This window comes from Lathyrus oleraceus, chromosome 3, assembly GCF_024323335.1.
Source record: "Lathyrus oleraceus cultivar Zhongwan6 chromosome 3, CAAS_Psat_ZW6_1.0, whole genome shotgun sequence".
NCBI lineage: Eukaryota > Viridiplantae > Streptophyta > Magnoliopsida > Fabales > Fabaceae > Lathyrus > Lathyrus oleraceus.
This window is the reverse complement of record NC_066581.1, coordinates 324,490,064-324,511,848: the sequence shown is the minus strand read 5'-3', so window position 1 is coordinate 324,511,848 and position 21,785 is coordinate 324,490,064. Positions and strand designations below refer to the sequence as shown.

The following is a 21,785-nucleotide window of genomic DNA, read 5'->3' as shown; positions in this document are numbered from 1 at the left end:
AAAAAAAAAACTTTTAACGGTTTAGTACGGTTTCTGCTATACCAAACCAATAATTTTGATTCGGTATGGTTTTGAGTAAATTAAAACACTTCGGTTCAGTTGAGTGCATTTTATTATAGTTCGGTTCGGTTCGATCCGGTTTGACATCTAATCGTTGTCCCAATCAGTTTTTGCTACGAATCTCGAACTAGCACTATTTTTTGTGATTTCTTGTGGTCTAACATGTGATTAATTTCTTCTGAATTACTGATAGGTTGTTTATAATGCAAACATGTTTGCATCAATAGTTGAAAACAAGAAGAAATTGCAAAACTGGTATGTTTACTATCATAACAAATATGAAAGTTATTGCAGGCCTATTCAAGGGTTTCTTCCAGAGTTAGCATTAAAGTTATTTCTCATAATGCTTCCAAAATTTCTCATGACAATGTCCAAACTAGAAGGCTTCTCATCGTTTGCCGGTTTGGAACGGAGATCAGCTTCCAAATATTATTTGTTTATTCTCGTGAACATGTTCCTTGGGAGCATTATAACAGGAACGGCATTTAGCAACTTCGGCATCTTATTGATGAGCCTTCTTTAGAGTAGGTTCAGAGTTTGATGAGTTTAGACAGCTTTCATTTGGGCACTGAGATTGACAACAATTGACATGATATTTCTGTTAATGATATCTGCAGGTTCACAAATGGTACCTTGTATTTTTGAGAAAGGAACCTGCTTATAATTGGGGTGATGATTATCATCTGGATTTGGACATGGAGAAACTAGTGGTGTATAAGTTGAATTTTCCGGTGATTTAGCTGGGATATTTTTTGGTTGGGCTAAAAAGTTGCAGCAATTTAATGATCTGGGTGTGAATGTTGTTCTGTTGGAGCCAGTTTTCATGTTTGATGAGGAAAAGGGGCCTTATTTTCCTTGTCCCTTTTTCTCTCGAATGAACCTTCATGGACCTTCTGGTGACCAAACTCTGAAAGAGATGGTGAAAACTATGCATGCCAATGGGATAGAAGTTACAATGGAAGTTGTTTTGTCCAATACTGCCGAGTTGAGGTTGGTGTCTACAAGGTATTGGTGACTTATCTTACTATTATCCAAATGGTGTTTGTGGTTTAAAGGTACATAGTGCTTTGAATTGTAACTATTGTATAGTGCAAAATTTGATTTTGGATAGCCTAGGCATTGGTTAACTGAGTTTCACATTCATGGTTTCTCATTTTCACATTTGTTGAGGGATATTATGGAAGTTGAATTGATGTCGTCAAGAATAAATCAAATTATGAGAAAAAGATTGAGTTTTTCGGACAAATGCAAGAAACCCTATTAGGTTTTACCAAGGGAGAGAAGAGGGAAGAAGAAGAAGAAGAATTGGTTAAAATTATTTTACTATTCACTTTCTTAACAAGAGTTCAAAGATTACAAGTGAATAACAACAATTAACCTCTCTCAACAACATGAGAGAACTAGTCTATTTATAGACTACTAAACTAACTTAGGCTACAAGCTAACTTAACAAATGAGCTTTACAAGCATGCTCCAATTCGACATGTTTTTAAACAAAACATATTTCGACAACACGCTTGAACAGACTTAGACTACAGCATGCACAACTCTTGTCAAACCATGAAGTTATCCTTGTCGACACCAGAGTTCGATACAAAATACCACAAATCTCCATCTTTGAACAAACTCTAAACTAACAAGGGAACAAACTAGCTTTCATCATGGAGCTTTATCAACTGCATCCATTGGAAAAAATTGCTACGTGGCAATGTCTTGGTGATCATATCAGCAACATTGTCATAGGTCGAAACCTTCAGCATTTGGACTTCTCCACGCTCAATTATCTCTCTGACAAAGTGGAGCCTCACATCAATGTGTTTGGTTCGCTCATGATAGACTGAATTCTTCGACAAGTGTATTGCATTTTGATTATTACATTTAACAGTGGTAACTCAACCTTGAAGTTTCAGCTCCTTAGCAAAACATTCAAGCCACAGTGCTTATTTCACAGCTTCAGTGAGGGATATATACTCTGCTTCAGTTGTTGATAAGGAAATAACCTTTTGAAGTGTTGCTTTCTGTTGATATTTGTAAATATAGTATTAAGAATATTTGTATATAGAATAGTCTCACATCGACTATATCATGTAATTAGTTATAATCTCTCTATATATAATAAAGTCTCCGTAGTACTTTTCAAAACACACGGTTTATTCAAATGACTCTTAGTCTCTTGTATTTCAACATGGTATCAGAGCCTTTAGTTTCAGAAAGGGACCGACTTACTTGTATCGAAAGTCAACGGCGCTAGAGTGGTGAATAAGAAACATTTCGTTGAGGAGTGTCAATGGTACCAGTGTGGTGAATAAGAAACGTTTCGTGCGGTATAAAAGTTTGTGGAAGTAAGAAGAGCTTTCACTTGAGAGGGAGCATTATGGACTCACACTTGAGGGAGAGTGTTGAGAATGTATTAAGTGTGACTAGTGTGGATAATACTCCCATATTGGTTGGAAATATGGAGACTTGAGCACTTATAAGTGAGAGAGCCCACTCACCTATCACCTTAAGTTTTTGGATGAATATGTGGTGTGTCTCTCACAAATATGTTGCTCCAAAAGAAGAAGTCCCATAATCTTGACTGCTTTCTATCTCTTCGGATGTCAATCCCAAGAATTCTAGAGGAAGCTCCCAAATCCTTCATGTCAAACTCCTTATAGAGTTCAACTTTCACCTTCATAACATCCTCGACATTATTGCTATGAGGATGTCATCCACATAAAGCAACAAAATAACAAGTGAATTTCCATGTCGAAATCTAAAGTAAACACAGTGGTCGAACTGGCTCCTAGTGAAACCAATGTGTGTCATGAACCTGTCGATTCTCTTATTCAATTGTCGAGGAGATTGTTTCAGGCCACACAAAGACATATTCAATTTGCACATATAATCTTCTTTTCCCTTTTCTGCATACCCTTCAGATTGCCTCATCAGGATTGTTTCATCTAGATCACCATACAAGAAGGTCGTCTTCACATCCATCTTTTCAAGTTCTAGGTCAAACTTCTCCACCATGGTTAACAACATTCTAATGGATATATGCTTTACAATAGGTGAGAACACATCATTGAAGTCGACACCTTCTTTCTGAGTGAACCCCTTAGCAACCAACCTTGCATTAAATCGCTTTGACATCACTCCTCTGATTCCTTCCCTAACCTTGAAAATCCACTTATAACTGACTAACCTGCCTCTAACAAGTTTCTCGATCAACTCCCAAGTGTTATTATCATGAAGAGATTATATCTCATCATCCATGGTTTTCAACCATCCAGTCTTGTCTCGACTCCTCATAACTTCCCTATAGTCTCTAGGTTCTTCATCCATAACCTCATTTGTAGAGATTAAGGCATAAGCTATGAGATCTGCACAACCAAGTCTCTGAGGTGGATTGATGACTCTTCTTGACCTGTCTCTTATCATCAGGTAGTCATTATCAGTCTCCTCATCTTCAACACTAACTTCTACTTCTTCTTCGACTTTTGAGTTGTGCAATTCAGCATCATTATGCTCCACCTCAACAGGAATCTCTCCCTAGTCCATCTCTTCTTCAGAGATCTTGGTACTTCGACCAACGTCATCAATTTTCTTGAACACCATTTTTGCTTCATTGAAAACTACATCTCGACTTGTGATACACCTCCTGTGATTTGACTCTAGGCACCACAACCTATAAGATTTGACTCCTTCATGGTATCCAAGGAACATACATTTCAGAGCTCTAGGTTCAACCTTGTCTTGTCTAATGTGAGCATAGGCTAAGTAACCAAATACTTTAAGTCTGTCGAGATTAGGTGGAGGTTTCGACCAGACTTCTTCAGGTGTTTTCATCCCTAAAGTTGTCAAGGGACACCTATTTATCAGGTAAGTTGCAGTCATGATTGCCTCAACCCAAAACACCTTCTTCAATCCTACACTAACTAACATGCACCTCACTCGTTCCAAAATATTAAACCTTTCAGTCAAACCATTTTATTGGGGAGTACCTGAATTAGTTTTATGCCTTGCAATACCAGACGCAACACAATAGTTGTCGAAAGCCTCATTGCAAAATTCAAGACCATTATTGATCCCCAATGTAGCGGGAAATTCATGATCATCAAGCTATTGACAAGCTAGAGATCAATTAACAAGAGTCGCCATCGCGCTTTTATTATTTCCAAGGGAAAAGGGAAAAACTACGAACAAAACCCAAATAGTAAGAAGTTTTCAAATAAAAACTAATAAAAGTCAGAGATCACAGGTAAGGGGGTTGGTTACACAGAGGGAAGGTGATAGCACCCAAAGTGTCTTAGGTACTCCTAGGGAGCCCTTTTTGTGTGCATATGTATTTTGTACAAAGTGATGTTTACAAACAAATAGAATGAGAGGATGAGAAAAGAATTCATTAATTATATTTTTGTGTTTGACAAGACCTTCGGTCTTGTGCCTACGTACCAACATATAAATGAGGGATCAAAACCTCGTAGTTCGTGCTATAAATTTCAAAATGAGTGTGTTGGTTTTGTTAAACAAAATTTAAGTTTGAAAGGCACAAGGGCCTAAAAATGGTTTGAATGAGTTAGTTCTTTTTTGGCTTTTTGAAAGTTTAAGTCAAGTATAGTTAAGTTCATTTACAAATTTGATTTAAGAAAAGAAGTTTGAAAATGCAATGGCATAAAGCCAAAGTTTCTATCTTTTTTGCAAAAGTGGTCAAAGTTTAGAACAAAAGTAGTTCACACAAAGAAGGCTTTTGAAAATAGAGGGAGAGATTTTGAAATTAAATAAATGGAGAGAAGATGAAGAGACTACCCTATGCACAAAAATTTAAAAGTTTAAAGTTGAAAAGATCTGAGATGGGAGCAATCCAAAAGACAAGTATGTCAATAGAAACCCAGAATTCCCTTGGACTTTTTAGAATCAAGCAACACACAAATGCACAATTATATCAATCTTGAAGAGCAAAGGCATCAAATAAAGATGGCCTCATCCAAGCTTATCCACTTCATGATCTTCTTCAAAATAGCCCATGTAGCAGATGAATTCCACAAGTCACAGGTTCAACATAACAGCTTAACAATGATCAATGTTGCAGATGAACTGGAGAGATCTTGAATGTAAGAACAAAAATTGTTCTACAACAGATTCCATGATTTTGATGATAACAAAGGATGAAACCAAAAATGGCACCCTAACGAAAAGTTTCTAAGTGTGCAGGGTTCTAAAGAAAGAAGAAATAAATCTGATGATGTCATCAGATGCAAAACAAGATCAGATGCAAAATCTCAAGTATCAGAAGCATCTAAAGAGGAATCTCATTCAAGAAGCTCTGAATCTGGACAAAACTACAAAGTATCAGAAGCATCTGAACATGAAGTAAAGTCTAGAAGCTCTGACTCTGAACAAATGCCTTCTGTAAAGTCTGAAGTTATCAGCGTCATCTGAACTTTCAAGAGATAACATCAGAAGCTAGTTTCTCCAGATACACGAAGACTCTAATCAGAATTGTTAATCATGATGAAGTAACGTTTAAGCCAAGTTAAAGTTCTGCAAATGGATTTCCTCAATTAGAAAGAGACGTTAATCTCCACTTCCAAGAGAGAAGATACTAATTGTGGTAAGTAGTCACTTCTAAGAGAAAAAGTCTACTGCAGAAGCTATTAATGGAATGGCGTAACTACATCTCAATATCCAACAGATTCAACGCTACTTCAACTCTACTTCAACTCCTATAAATAGAGAAGAAATCTCATTCAGTAAATATAAGAAATCACTAGCCAAAACTATACTGAAATTATATTACGCTCAAGAAAAACATCTTTGTTCTTCAAAGAATTTCACTAAGCTTTTGCTTATCAAGTGAAAAATTTGTTCTTAAGTTTGTAATATTTGCTTTCTTAGAAGCACTCTAGATTACACATCTTGTATCTAATTTTTATTTGATTTCCTCAAGTGACTCTTTGTAGTCTGTAGACTTGAGAGGACTAAGAGATTTTCTTCTCTCTTAGGGGTTGTTTGTAATCTTTCAAGATTAGTGGATTAAGTCCTTGTTGAAGGCGAAATCACCTTGGCCGGGTGGACTGGAGTAGCTTTGTGTTATAAGCGAACCAGTATAAAATCATTGTGTGATTTCATTTTGCAAAAGCGCTTATTTTTCAAACAATTCAAACCCCCCTTTCTTGTTTTTCTCACCTTCAATTGGTATCAGAGCTCCGGCTCTGTTATTGATTTTCAAATCAAACACTTAACCGTGTAGAGAGATCCAGTGCGAGAAAAACAAATGGCCCACTCAAATGAGAAAGATTCTTACAATGCCAAGCCTCCTGTTTTTGATGGAGAAAAGTTTGATTACTGGAAAGACAGAATCGAAAGTTTCTTTCTGGGTTATGATGCTGACCTCTGGGACATTGTCACAGATGGATACAAACCTCCAGTCTCAAATGGAGCTGAAGTTCCCAGAAGCAAAATGTCAGAAGATCAGAAACGTGAGTTCAAAAATCATCACAAGGCCAGAACAATACTTCTAAATGCTATATCATACAACGAATACGAAAAGATCACCAACAGAGAAACGGCTAAAGATATACTTGACTCTCTGAAGATGACCCATGAAGGAAACTCCCAAGTCAAGGAGACGAAGGCTCTGGCGCTGATCCAGAAATATGAAGCCTTCAAGATGGAAGATGACGAAGCTATAGAAGCTATGTTTTCCAGATTCCAAACTCTTATTGCAGGTCTTAAAGTGCTAGACAAGGGATACACGACTGCAGATCATGTTAAGAAGATTGTCAGAAGTCTGCCAAAGAAATGGAGACCAATGGTTACTGCTCTGAAGTTATCAAAGGATCTGAACAACATCAGCCTTGAAGAACTTGTTAGTTCTCTCAGAAGCCATGAGATAGAACTGGAGGAGGATGAGCCTCAGAAAAGGAACAAGTCAGTGGCGCTGAAGTCCAGACCTGAAAGACGGAAGTCAGACAGAACCAAAGCTCTCCAGGCAGAAACTGCAGACACTGATGACTCTGAACCTGAAGACTCTGATGACGAAGAAGAGCTGTCCCTACTAACCAGAAGAGTTAAGCAACTCTGGAGAAAGAGGAACAACAACAACTTCAGAAGATCAAGACCCAGAGGGGATCGATCAGAGTCAACTTCAAAAGGTAAACCTAACAAAGATATTACCTGTTTTGAATGTAAAGAAACAGGTCATTACAGAAATGAATGCCCCAAGCTGAAGAAAGACAACTCTAAGAAAGAAAGCTTCAAGAAGAATACCTTCAGAACAAAGAAAGGATTAATGGCCACCTGGGACGATAGTGAATCAGGATCATCAGAATCTGACTCTGATGAACAAGCCAACGTAGCATTTATGGCTACCACATCCAGCAGCTCAGATGAAGAATCTGAAGAGGTATTTTCTGAACTTTCTAGATCTGACTTAGAATCATGTTTATCAGAAACTCTTACCTCTCTTCAGAAATTAAAACAAAAAATTAAAGACATTAAAGGTCTTCTTAAAGCAAAATCTGAAGTATGTAGTAGACTTGAGACAACAATTCTAGCAAGAGATGATACTATCAGATCTCTAGTGATAGAAAGAGATGGAGCTAAAACAAAAAGCTTAGAATTGGAAGAAACGTTGTCTCAAGCACCACAAACTTCAAATGAAATTATTTATAAATATGAAGAAGCCTTTCAAAAATTTCTGAAGAACGGGATAGATAGGAGTATTATGGCATCCATGATTTATGGAGTAAGTCAGAATAATAAAAGGGGAATTGGTTATGATTCTGAGAAAGATAAACCCTCTACAAGTGATCAAATTAAATCTCCTTTTTCATACCACTACACACACACACAAGAACACAAATTTAAAAATGCTAGAAGACCCAAAGTTGTGAGAAACTCTGGGAAAACTAATCTAAAAGGACCCAAGAGATTCTGGGTACCGAAAGATAAGATTATCTATGTTGCAGATATCCTATGCAGCAAAGTTCAGACACCAGTCATGGTACCTGGACTCTGGATGCTCGCGACATATGACGGGAAGAAAGTCTATGTTCCAAAGCCTGGAACTTAAAGACGCTGGATTTGTAGGCTTCGGAGGAGATCAGAAAGGAAGGATCAGAGGCTCCGGAACTATTGGTAACGGTACTCTTCCCTCTATATCTGATGTTCTTTATGTAGAAGGATTAATGCATAACTTGTTATCCATAAGTCAATTAAGTGATAACGGTTATGATGTAATCTTTAATCAAAAAACGTGTAAAGCCATTAGTCAGAACGATGGCTCTGTCCTTTTCACAGGCAAGAGGAAAAACAACATTTATAAAATAAATCCTTCTGATTTAAAAGATCAAAATGTTAAATGTTTAATGTCAGTTCACGAAGAGCAATGGGTATGGCATAGACGCTTAGGCCACATTAGCATGAGGAAACTTTCTCAGCTAACTAAACTTGAGTTAGTCAGAGGCCTACCTAAACTGAAGTTTTCTTCAGATGCTCTGTGTGAAGCTTGTCAGAAAGGAAAGTTTTCAAAAACATCTTTTAAAAAGAAAAATGTTGTTTCTACCTCCAAGCCTCTGGAGCTTCTTCACATTGACTTATTTGGTCCTGTGAAAACAGCATCAGTCAATGGAAAGAAGTATGGACTAGTAATCGTTGATGATTACAGCCGCTGGACATGGGTAAAATTCCTAAGGCACAAGAGTGAGTCTCACTCTGTATTCACCAGTTTCTGTTCTAAAGTGCAAAAAGAATTTGACTCTAAAATTGTTAGAGTCAGAAGTGATCATGGTGGAGAATTTGAAAATAAAGATTTTGAAGAATTATTTGATTCTAATGGAATATCCCATGATTTCTCCTGCCCTAGAACTCCACAACAAAATGGAGTTGTAGAGAGGAAGAATAGGACACTCCAAGAAATGGCCAGAACCATGATCAATGAAACAAATGTAGCAAAGCACTTTTGGGCAGAAGCTGTAAATACAGCGTGTTACATTCAGAATAGAATCTCTATTAGACCTATTCTGGATAAGACTCCCTATGAACTGTGTAAGGGAAGAAAACCCAACATTTCATATTTTCATCCTTTTGGATGCATTTGCTTTATATTAAATACTAAAGAACATCTGAACAAGTTTGATTCCAAAGCACAGAAAGGTATTATGTTAGGATACTCAGAACGCTCTAAAGGCTACAGAGTATACAACACAGAAACCAAAATTGTGGAGGAATCAATTCATGTTAGATTTGATGATAAGCTTGACCCTGAAAAGTCAAAGCTAGTTGAAAAGTTTGCAGATTTAGAGATCACTCTGGTAGAATCTGAGAAAACTCCAGAAGCAACTGTCACTCCAGACTCTGAAGAAATTAAATCTCCAGAAATTCCAAGGAAAGTCAAGAGTCGTAGCAACGTATCTGAAGACTTGATTTTGGGAAACAAAGATGAACCTGTTAGAACCAGATCTACCTTCAGAACTTCTGAAGATATTCCTCTGGGACTAGTGTCTCTGATTGAGCCTACGTCCTGTGATGAAGCTCTTCAAGATAATGATTGGGTGGCAGCTATGCAAGAAGAGTTAGATCAATTCTCCAAGAATGATGTCTGGGATCTCGTTCCTAAACCCAGAGGCACTCATGTCATTGGAACCAGATGGGTTTTCAGAAACAAACTGAACGAGAAAGGAGAAGTTGTCAGAAACAAAGCACGACTGGTAGCTCAAGGTTATAGTCAACAAGAAGGTATTGATTATAATGAAACTTTTGCTCCAGTCGCGAGGTTAGAATCTATTCGTCTTCTTGTATCTTTTGCTATTAATCATTCTATCAAATTATACCAAATGGATGTCAAGAGTGCATTTCTTAATGGTTATATCTCAGAAGAAGTGTATGTCAATCAACCTCCTGGCTTTGAAAACTCAAACTTTCCAGAACATGTTTTCAAACTTAAGAAGTCTTTATATGGACTTAAACAAGCTCCCAGAGCTTGGTATGAACGTCTGAGCAATTTTCTTCTAGAACAAAATTTTATCAGAGGGAAAGTTGATTCTACACTCTTCTGTAAAAATCATGAAAATGATCTCATGATATGCCAAATTTATGTTGATGACATTATTTTTGGTTCTGCTAATATCTCTGTTTGCCAAGAATTTTCTAAGTTAATGCAGGCAGAATTTGAAATGAGTCTAATGCAAGAACTAAAGTTCTTTCTGGGAATTCAAATCAATCAAACTCCAGAAGTCACGTACATTCATCAAAGCAAGTACATTAAAGATGTTCTGAAGAAGTTTGATATGTCTGAATGCAAATCTGCAAAAACTCCTATGCATCCAACTTGCATTCTGGAGAAGGAAGAGGTAAGCAACAAGGTTTGTCAGAAGCTCTATCGAGGTATGATAGGCTCTCTTCTCTATCTGACTGCTACTCGTCCTGATATTCTCTTTAGCGTCTGTCTTTGTGCCAGATTCCAATCAGATCCTAGAGAATCTCATTTAACAGCTGTTAAGAGAATTCTTAAGTATCTGAAAGGAACTCCTAACCTGGGCCTGATGTATGAGAAAACATCAGAGTATAGGCTTTCTGGTTATTGTGATGCAGATTATGCAGGAGATAAAATAGAACGAAAAAGTACATCTGGAAATTGCCAGCTTCTGGGAAACAATCTAATCTCCTGGGCTAGCAAAAGACAGTCAACTATCGCTCTATCAACTGCAGAAGCAGAATATATCTCAGCGTCACTATGCACAACTCAGATGCTCTGGATGAAGCATCAGCTAGAAGATCTTCAGATATTTGAGAGTAACATTCCTATCTTTTGTGATAATACTGCTGCTATTTGTTTAAGTAAGAATCCCATTCTACATTCCAGAGCCAAACACATAGAAATTAAACATCATTTTATTAGAGACTATGTTCAGAAAGGAATAGTAACGCTGAAGTTCATTGATACAGAACATCAATGGGCAGATATCTTTACTAAGCCTCTGGCTGAAGATAGATTTCTTTTCATCTTAGAAAATCTGAACATTAAAAACTGCCCTGAGTAAAATTTGGCTCTGAACATGTAAAGTGAGACTCTGATAAAAACAAATACACTTCTGCCTCTGACTCTGATACTTCTACCAAGTTAAGAAGATATCTGAGTTAGAAATCTTCAGAAATCCTTTGGTATTCCTGAAGATCAGATACATCAACACGTGGGGAACATGCGTCTAACCCTAGAACTTCTAGACAGCTGTCAAAAGAAATCAAAGGTCAGAACGCTTGAAATCTCCTCGAGCAGTGTGCTTACTGTTGGGATTAGACATTCATTTATTAGCTATAATCATTTTTCCCCCCTAGCGTGCAAATCTTGTGTTCTGTTCCAACGCAATTAAATGTGTCGTTTTGCATGTGTTTTTACCCTTAGGTATATAAACACTTTTCTCACATTTCACACACTTATCACTCTTCACTCACTCTTAAACCCTAAACCCTCTCTCGAAGTTTTCTCTGCAACCTTCTCAGTTCTTCATCTTCTTCATCAATCTTAGTCATGAATCCTCAAGAGCAAGAAGTTTTTAACTTCTCCCAACAAATGGAAGCCGCTTCTAATCCCCAAACCTCAAACACTCAAACACCCATGGTTGTAGACGTTACCACAACCCCAGTCTACAAAGAACCTCACATTCTTGAAAGAGAACAACACATAAACCTTTCAACTCCCTTTGAAGATTTAGATGTACTGTGTGAATCGCTGGTAGATTTTGAGAATTTAAGAAGAAATGGCGTTGATCTCACTGAAGATCTTCGCAAGCAAGGTTGGGAAAACTACTTCAACAGATTGTATGGTCCAATCTATCCTCTTCTGGTGAAGGAGTTCTGGAGATGTGCAGATGCTGATGACCAGTTCATTGTCTCGTTTGTTCTGGGTGTGAAGATTGTCATCACTGAAGCATCAATTGCTTCCTTGCTAAACATGGAGAAAGCTGGAGGTAAAAGGATTTACAACATTCCTCCAAGGTCCAAGCGCATCACAGAAGTCATTAACCCTACAATCTTCAAAGCAAATGTTGAAGGAAACCCCTCTAAGAACAAGGAGCTTCATCAGAACCTCCGAGTTTGGCTGAAGATTATTCTGGGAACAATCCATCATCGTCCAGCCTCCAACTCTTCAGATTATATCAATGTTGATCAGAAATGCATCTTATATTGCATTCAGAAGGGTATTCCGATCAACCTCCCTGTTCTCCTCTTCAGATATCTAAGGGATTCAGTCAGAGAAACGAGGAATAATATGAAGCCCAGATCCTACATTCCTCTGGGAAGATTGCTCTCTGATGTCTTCATTGAGCATGGCTTGGTAGATGCTCTGGAGAAGACCAGATGTATGGATGATCTGGCAATTGACGTTGGAAAGCCTCTAAATGCCAAAAATCTGAGGAGTATGGGAATCATCAAAGACATCAGAGTCAAGCCCACTATGGAGGTGACCTGGGAAGCTCTGAAGGATCAGAGGAAGATGCCTCATGGCCTTGAAAGGTTCTTCAAAAATGAACCCAGAGATGCCATTGCTATCTACCTTCAGGATCGTCTGGATGAAGGCATTGATATTTCTGATTTCCGCCTTGAAGACTGTCTGGACTCCGTAGAAGATTTGGTCAGATACAAAAGAGGTCTTTCTGAGAAGAAGATAGCTGAGGAAGCAAGGAAGGCAAAGAAAGCCAGACTTGGAGAAACCTCTGGCACCAAAGCTTCAGCACCTCTGAATGTCTCTTCTGGTAAGTCTATTCCTCCTGTCTCTTCTGAATCTATAATGGCTTCCTCTAACCCTCTCTCCTCTCAACCAATATATACCACCTCTGAAATACCACCCTCAATCACCAGAACCTCTCAACCTCCACCTGTTCTAAAAATTGCTCGTAATTTCACAACAACCTCTGACCCTAATCAACTATATCACCACAGCTCTTCCTCATCCTCTGAATATGAATCACCCCCTTACCTTTCCCCTTCTTCTGACCAAGAGTTATCTGATCATGAGTCCTCTGATCAAGAACACTCTGACCCAAACTCCCCAACAATAGCTGAAATTTATGCTAAAAATTTCGCTCCACAACCCTCAACACAATCTGAAGTAACCTCACCCCTCCAAACTTCACTTCCACCACAACAAACAACAACCTTACCCTCTGAAACTCAACCATCTGATCCCTTCACCTCTAATATCACTCCACCAATCCTTCCCGCTGTCCCAGAACCAGACTCTGACCCTTTAGACCTAAATCCACTATATGCTTCATCCCCTAGTCTTCAACCAGACGCAGATTCTGAACTTCAAGCAGAATCTGAACCTCAACAATCTGAACCTCAACAAACTGAACCTCAACCTCTAAATCTCAGCCCTCAAAACTCTCCACCTCATTCACCTGAACCTGAACCTGAACTTACCATACCTACCCTTGAGGAGGCCATTATACAGGTTGCAGAAGCTTCAGTCCAGAAGATCAAGTCTCTGGCTAAAAACTCTGAAGTTAGTGATGATCCTAAATCTGTTAGGACACACTGGAACAGAGTCATTAGTTGGATGACCTCTGAGTCTTATAGGCTGAAGAGTATCTCTGAACAAGTCAGAAATGGCTACATCAGAGACTCTGAGGAAAGACTCCAAGAAAGACTGGCTAGAGAAGCTGAGGCCAGAAGGTTAGAGGAGGAAAGATTGGCTAGGGAAGCTGAAGAAGAAGCAAAGAGGTTGGAAGAAGAACGCCTGGCAAAGGAAGCAGAACTTCTAAGAATTCAGGAAGCTGAAGCCAAGGCTAAGGCAGATGCAGAAGCCCAAGCTGCTGCTGAAGCTGAAGCTCAGCAGGCTCTGATTCAGGGGGAGTCTTCCTCTGCGATCCCTCTGATTCTTAACACTCTGAAGGAGATCAAGCAAGATCAGCAAGAGATCAAGAAAGATCAGAATGAGCTTCGTGCCAGGATGGACAAGCAAGATGCTCTGAACGAAAACATCCAGAACATGTTTGCCATGTTGCTTCAGAGACTTCCTCAACCTCCAAACCCTTAGGCACTTAGGATTTATTTTTTGTTTGTTTGCTTGCTAAGTGTTTTTTGCTTCTGTCTTCTTTTTTAGCTCTGATATTCTGTTGAATCTGATGTTTTGACTGCTGTTTGCCTTTGTGCTTTTTAATGAAGTGTTTTTCTCTTTATTATTCCTTTTATTTTTTATGCCTTTTTGATTATGCCAAAAAGGGGGAGAAATTATTAAATAGCTCTGATGAAAATTATGTCTAAAACCTTAAGCACTCTGCAACAATTATAGAAATAGTTCTGATATAAATAGCTCTGATTAAATAATAGCTCTGATTAAATAACTCTAACATTAAAATTAAGAAATTGCAGAAAGTTTCAGAAATCTCATTGCTTGGAAAGCTCTGGTAAGAACTTCTGAACTCCCTAGTACTAACTCAGGGGGAGCTTTTGTCTATCTGATCTAATATTTTTCATGTTTCATCTGATAATTTTATTTGTTTTGTCATCATCAAAAAGGGGGAGATTGTAAGAACAAAAATTGTTCTACAACAGATTCCATGATTTTGATGATAACAAAGGATGAAACCAAAAATGGCACCCTAACGAAAAGTTTCTAAGTGTGCAGGGTTCTAAAGAAAGAAGAAATAAATCTGATGATGTCATCAGATGCAAAACAAGATCAGATGCAAAATCTCAAGTATCAGAAGCATCTAAAGAGGAATCTCATTCAAGAAGCTCTGAATCTGGACAAAACTACAAAGTATCAGAAGCATCTGAACATGAAGTAAAGTCTAGAAGCTCTGACTCTGAACAAATGCCTTCTGTAAAGTCTGAAGTTATCAGCGTCATCTGAACTTTCAAGAGATAACATCAGAAGCTAGTTTCTCCAGATACACGAAGACTCTAATCAGAATTGTTAATCATGATGAAGTAACGTTTAAGCCAAGTTAAAGTTCTGCAAATGGATTTCCTCAATTAGAAAGAGACGTTAATCTCCACTTCCAAGAGAGAAGATACTAATTGTGGTAAGTAGTCACTTCTAAGAGAAAAAGTCTACTGCAGAAGCTATTAATGGAATGGCGTAACTACATCTCAATATCCAACAGATTCAACGCTACTTCAACTCTACTTCAACTCCTATAAATAGAGAAGAAATCTCATTCAGTAAATATAAGAAATCACTAGCCAAAACTATACTGAAATTATATTACGCTCAAGAAAAACATCTTTGTTCTTCAAAGAATTTCACTAAGCTTTTGCTTATCAAGTGAAAATTTTGTTCTTAAGTTTGTAATATTTGCTTTCTTAGAAGCACTCTAGATTACACATCTTGTATCTAATTTTTATTTGATTTCCTCAAGTGACTCTTTGTAGTCTGTAGACTTGAGAGGACTAAGAGATTTTCTTCTCTCTTAGGGGTTGTTTGTAATCTTTCAAGATTAGTGGATTAAGTCCTTGTTGAAGGCGAAATCACCTTGGTCGGGTGGACTGGAGTAGCTTTGTGTTATAAGCGAACCAGTATAAAATCATTGTGTGATTTCATTTTGCAAAAGCGCTTATTTTTCAAACAATTCAAACCCCCCTTTCTTGTTTTTCTCACCTTCATTGAATAATGTATCAGATGAATTTCAAATTGCAAGTACTTAGTTCTTCAACAAATTGGCATTGGCCAAGTCCATTAGCAAAGGAAGGTTTCCTAGATTCTAAGTCCATTTGGGCAAGATCAAACCAACAGTCCACTGAAAAGTCTTTTAGGGTTTTTGTTATTATTATGTACATTAATGGTCAAAGACCACACAAGCAAACAAGGTATACACAAACAAAATAATATCACACAATATGGTCCAAGTGGACAAAGTGAAAATTACATTAACATAAACAATTAAAATGATATGTATAATGACAAATGATAATAGAATACTAAAAGTAAATTGCATTAAAAGTAAAAGCTTGAAAGTAAAAGTTAATAGTTAGTAAGTTAGTAGTTAGTTTTGTTTTGCTTTTTGATTTCAAGACATTCTTTGGAGAACACTCAACCCACTTGCCACAAGCATGGATCCTTGAACCAAAACATCTTCCAAAGGAAGGAAAGAAGGCCAAGTTTTCACACAATACCATGGAAGGGGGGAGACTTACAATCTCACTAACTAGAATGCTTATGCCTTTTATGTCACAAATTTAGCGCTATGTTAAGCAATTGTAATTGGACTTATGTAGAAGTCACAATTATTTGAGGCCGGGCAATAGACTTTTGGTGTTAATGCATGTTGGAGACATAGTATTATGAACTATACTCATTAAACATACCACACACAAAAAATATGCAAAAGGTGTGGCCTAATCTCATCCATACTCATGTTAATCTTTCAATCAACTAGCATTAGGACTTTGAGATGTCATTGGCCAAATGAAAATGAATGGATGAAGAAGGGGAATTAGATGAAGAGGGAAAGGGCTGAATGAGATCACAAATTGGTCAAAGGAGGATTTTTACCAAATTAATATTATTCATTCATTTTGGGAGATGGAATGTACATTCCATCAATCCCCTAAATCCAATAATATTAATTTGACAAAGTCAAATCAACCTTGACCAAGGCCCAACAACAAATAAGAAACTTAATTAAGTCAATACAAATGGTCATCACAATTAAAATGACATTTATTCAATTAAAAATAGTAAAATAGTGCATTAAATTCAAATATATTTTGTCCAAATCCTAAAATCTCATCAAAACACCAAATAAATGGTCATGAGATTTATCATAGGTCAAACAAGGTCAAAGGACCTTGGAGAAAAAAATTCATAATTTTTGGACATTTAAAAATATTTTTAAACAATTAAAAACAAATGCAAAATCAATTAATTCATGAAAAATATTAATAATTATCCAAAAAATAATTTTAATACAGAATATGAAAGAGAAAAATATTTGAAATTTTGTGGTGAAAGTCCCATATTTTTTGGATCAATATTAAATTTATTATGAATTATTGAAGAAAATGGAATTAAAATGAAATTCAGAAAATTCAAAAATACATGGACCATCAGATCTCCCTCATTAATTAAGGTGGCAAATCTGATGATCCAAAACGCGCATTCCATGTGTTCCTTAGTCAAACGCGTGGCAAAAGGAGTAATCAAAACCAACGCTCCAGATTAGAACGTGGAACTTGGATCAAGTGATTTTTCCAAACTTTAAAAATGCATAACTCTATCATTTCAAATCCAAATGACATGAAATTGGTGACCATTTTGAAGGAGTTGAAATGCATAACTTTATCATTTCAAATACAAATGACATGAAATGCATAACTCTATAATGTAGCCTCATATCACATGTTCAAAGAAGTTGAATTAGCTCCCACTCCAAACATCAAAGTTGAAGTAGACACATCGAATTTGATTGTGCAACTTGGAAATCTTTCATATCATAAAAATTGAGCAAGTTATGGCCTTGGGAAGTTGACTTTCAAATTAGGGTTTAGACAAAATGACCTATAATGTTTCAACATAGAAAATAATTTTCCAAGCAAAACTAGCTTTAGGTCTCAACATGAAAATTGTTTGGAATGTAATTTAGAGAAAGTTTGATCTTGGAATCATTTTCATATGGTGAAAATTGTAGGAGATAGGGTCTAGGGAGACCCAGTTTTGATCAGATGAATCCATCTGGCCAACCACCATCAACCAACTTGCTAATTTCCAATTCTCTTGACTTTCTTGGCTCATGGTAGATCATATATGCATAAGATGATGAAATTTGAAGTGTCCCTTAAGGAATTTGATCAATTAGTGAGATAGCTTGTTGGAGAAGTTACTCAAGATACTCAGTCAAACTAGGGTTTCCAAGGCAAATCACCCTCAAACTCTTGAAGCAAACTTGATCAATACAACGTGTAGAGGACATTGGGACTCATATATGATGTTCACAACCATTCTTGAATCAATTTTGGTTGTGTTCTTTGTTCATGAGGGTCTCAAACCCTAGATGTGATATTAATGAATCAAGGAGATCATGCCCTACCTACAAAAGAGTTAGGCAAATACAAAGACATATTTTTGGTATTTTGGTTAATGAAATGATAAAATACAAGTATGATATAATCACAAAGTGCTTGGTGATCTCTCCCAAAACAAATCCAATGAAAAGGGGTAAGGAGGGTGCCAAGGTATGATCCCAATGCTTATGCTTATGATGGAATTGCATGAGGGATCTTAGGGTCAAAATTGGGGTCTTACACCCAACTACTTGACCTTCCTGCCAGTTTTATTTTCTACCAGAGTCTTTTAACTTTTGAAATATTTTAAGGTTTCATCCTTAGTTTTCTGGATGATTACACATAACTTTCTGGAGTAATCATCAACTATGGATAGAAAATACTTTGCACCTGAGTGTGAAGGATTCCTTGCAGGTCCCCAAAGATCAGCATGAATGTAATCAAGGGATCCATATGTTCTTTGTTCACCTTTGTTAAACTTCATTCTGCAAGATTTACCAAATACATAAGGTTCACAGAACTACAGTTTTTTGACCTTGTCACCACTCAACAAATATTGTTTCGACAATTCGAATAGACATCTTTCACTGATATGGCCAAGTCTCTTGTGCCATAGCTCAGTCTTCGACACAGGTTTCGTGGATGCCACATCTGTTGAACCACTTACAACCTCAGCCTCAAGGGTATACAAGCCTTATTTCTTCACGCTGTCAAGGTTTCCTTCGACCCATTCATTACCGTTATGATGTTTTGCTCTCCTTTGAAAACATATCATTTATTGTTGAATTCACCAAGAGAAATCAGATTCCTCTTAAGATCAGGTACATACCTTACATCAGTCAATAACCTTATTGACTCATCATGGAGCTTGAATCTGACAGATCAAATTCCTGCAATCTTGCAGGCCTTATTATTTCCCAGCAACATTGATCCACCATCTTGATCACATAATTCCTCAAACATGTCCTTGTTTGGAGTCACGTGCCAAGTACACCCTGAATCTATAATCCACTCCTTGCTAGAGTCATTGCTTGAAACCACCAAGATATCAGGTGATTCATAGCTATCTTGCACAATGATTGCATTAGCACTATCCTTTCCACCGTAATTGTTCAGACGATCAGGGCATACTTTTCTTATATGACACTCCTTCTTACAATGATAACACTTAATAGTATGAGCATTACCACCATACAAATTTTGTAGAACTTTATCCTTCTTCTCAAACCTACCACCTTTCTTCAAGAATTTCCCCTTAATGGACAAACCTCTACCAACTGTCGATGGCTTGTGCTCCTTTCGTTCGTTCAAATCCTTAGAATACAAGGAAGATTGAACATCTTCAAAGGTCAACGAATCTCTTCCATACAAGAGAGTTTCTTTGAAATGAGCATGAGACTTAAGTAAAGAATACAACAACAGCAACACTTGATTTTCATCATCAATCTTGACCTAGATATTGTCAAGATTAAGAATCAACTTGTTGAACATATCCAGCTGCTCAGCCAAGGTTTTGTCTTCACTCTTCTTGAATGAATACAAAGCTTGCTTCAAGTATAGACGATTAACCAACGATTTCGTCATGTACAAACCTTCAAGTTTCGTCCACACACCAGCTGTAGTTTTCTCCTTTGAAACCTGCCTGAGAACTTTATCATCAAGGCTTAATACAATGGCATTGTGGGCTTTTTTTGCCATCATTGTCTTCTCCTTCTCCAATAGGACATCGTCCATCTTCTTTGATCCTTTCAACGCTTCTAACAAACCATGCTGAATAAGAAGTGTTTGCATCTTCAAGCGCCACAAATTGAAATCATTCACACCGGTGAATTTCTCAGTCTCATACTTTGTTGACGACATCTTCTCCTCCACCCTCACCACACCAGTTTGTTGTGAATTGATGTCGTCAAGAATAAACCAAACTATGAGAAAAAGGACCGAGTTTCTTGAACAAACACAAGAAATCCTATTAGGTTTTACCAAGGAAGAGAAGAGTGAAGAAGAAGAAGAAGAATTGGTTAAAACTATTTAACTATTCACTTTCTTAATAAGAGTTCAAAGATTAGAAGTGAATAACAACAATTAACCTCTCTCAACAACCTGAGAGAACCAGTCTATTTATAGACTACTAAGCTAACTTAGGTTACAAACTAACTTAACAATTGGGCTTTACAAGTAAGGTCCAATTTAACATTTGTTTTTAAACAAAACATATTTCGACAACATGCTTGAATAGACTTCGACTACAGCATGCACAACTCCTGTCGAACCATGAAGCTACCCTTGTCAACACCTGAGTTCGATCCAAAATACCACAATGGAGAATACTTGTCTCGATCTCCCTTGATCGAAGCAATTGCTTTCGATCCGGTACTCTGAAAAACTAAAAACATTGCAGATTGTTGTGATCCAAATGACACATAACCGAAAGAGATTCACTTTCCTCTTTGGATGAGATGGGCTGAAGTTAATACAAATTTCTGCAGCAATGTGAAGAACTTTCCAAGAGATGAAAGTCTTCTTATCAACCTCGCAACAAGACTTTGTGGGAGCGGGGACATGTATTCTGATGGAAGAGGCCCTGCATTCTCTTTTAATTACATTCCAGATAATTTTGGACTTACACTTGTGGACTTAGTCAGCTTCAGCAGTGATGATCTAGAGCCTGGGTTGAGTTGGAATTGCGGAGAAGAAGGACCTACTAATAGTACTGTTGTCCTTGAAAAACGGCTCAAACAAATCCCCAAGTTCCTATTCATCTTGTTTGTGTCATTAGGAGTGCCTATTTTGAACATGGGAGATGAGTGTGGCCACTCCTCTAGTGGTTCTCCTGCATATGGTAACACAAAACCCTTCAATTAGGATGCTTTAAAAACAGGTTTTGGTAAACAAACCACACAATTCATTTCCTTTTTGACTTGGTTGAGAACAAGGCGGAGTGATCTTCTTCAAAGTAGGCACTTCTTAAAAGAAGAAAACATTGAATGGTGAAAATTGATGAGGCCCCGCCAAGATGGGAAGATCCATCCTGCAGGTTCCTAGCCATGACTTTGAAAACTGAAAGAAATGCGCTTCAAGAGAGGTCTGTATCATCTGATATATTAGGGGATTTATTTGTTGCTTTCAATGCATTGATCCTCCAGAAACTGTAGTTTTACCCTTGCCTCCAGAGGGGACGTCACGGTACCGCTTAGTTGATACTGCTCTTTCATTTCCTGGGTTTTCCTTTGAACAAGGTGATTTTGATTTTGTCCTAGAGCAAACGTGAGGTTTGTCTACTTATGAAATGAAGTCTTACAGCTGCACTTTGTTTGAGGCAAAGATTAGTACTAATTAGAACACTTTGGAACACAATAAGCTGCAGATAAAATCTTTCCCTCCCAATCCTTTGTAAATTTTGTCATTACTTGAATTTCCCTCAGTTGTGGATCTGCAAACCAATAACTATGACATATTAAAACAAAATAATGAGAATAAATACTAGGTTGGTGTCTTGTGTAAACATACTCAGTAGCTTTTTAGTGATGGTTTCTCATGCTTGGTGATTAAAATTCAATTAGCCCCATGCACTTGATATCGTGTAAACAGTAAGCTATTCTTTGACTCACTAAATGTGACAAGCCTACCATTGTCATCGTTATTGTTATGGCAATTCCTCTAAAGTAGAGTTGCCTTGAATGAGAATGAATGAAGTTTCTGTTTTCTTAATAATTGAGATCGCAAGATAAGAATAA

General features: G+C 37.3%; 1 protein-coding gene and 1 pseudogene across 1 annotated transcript in view; one reads left to right on the top strand and one right to left on the bottom strand.

Annotated features, from left to right (window-relative positions):
* Window positions 1-271: 271 nt before the first annotated feature.
* LOC127131091 (isoamylase 2, chloroplastic-like) lies at window positions 272-21,388 on the top strand (annotated as a pseudogene).
* Window positions 20,047-21,785, bottom strand: part of LOC127127429 (mediator of RNA polymerase II transcription subunit 33A) — a 32,953-nt gene continuing 31,214 nt past the window's right edge. Inside the window, exon 14 of the transcript XR_007805344.1 lies at window positions 20,047-21,481. The gene's annotated coding sequence lies outside the window, so the exon portion shown is untranslated. The remainder of the gene's footprint in view (window positions 21,482-21,785) is intronic.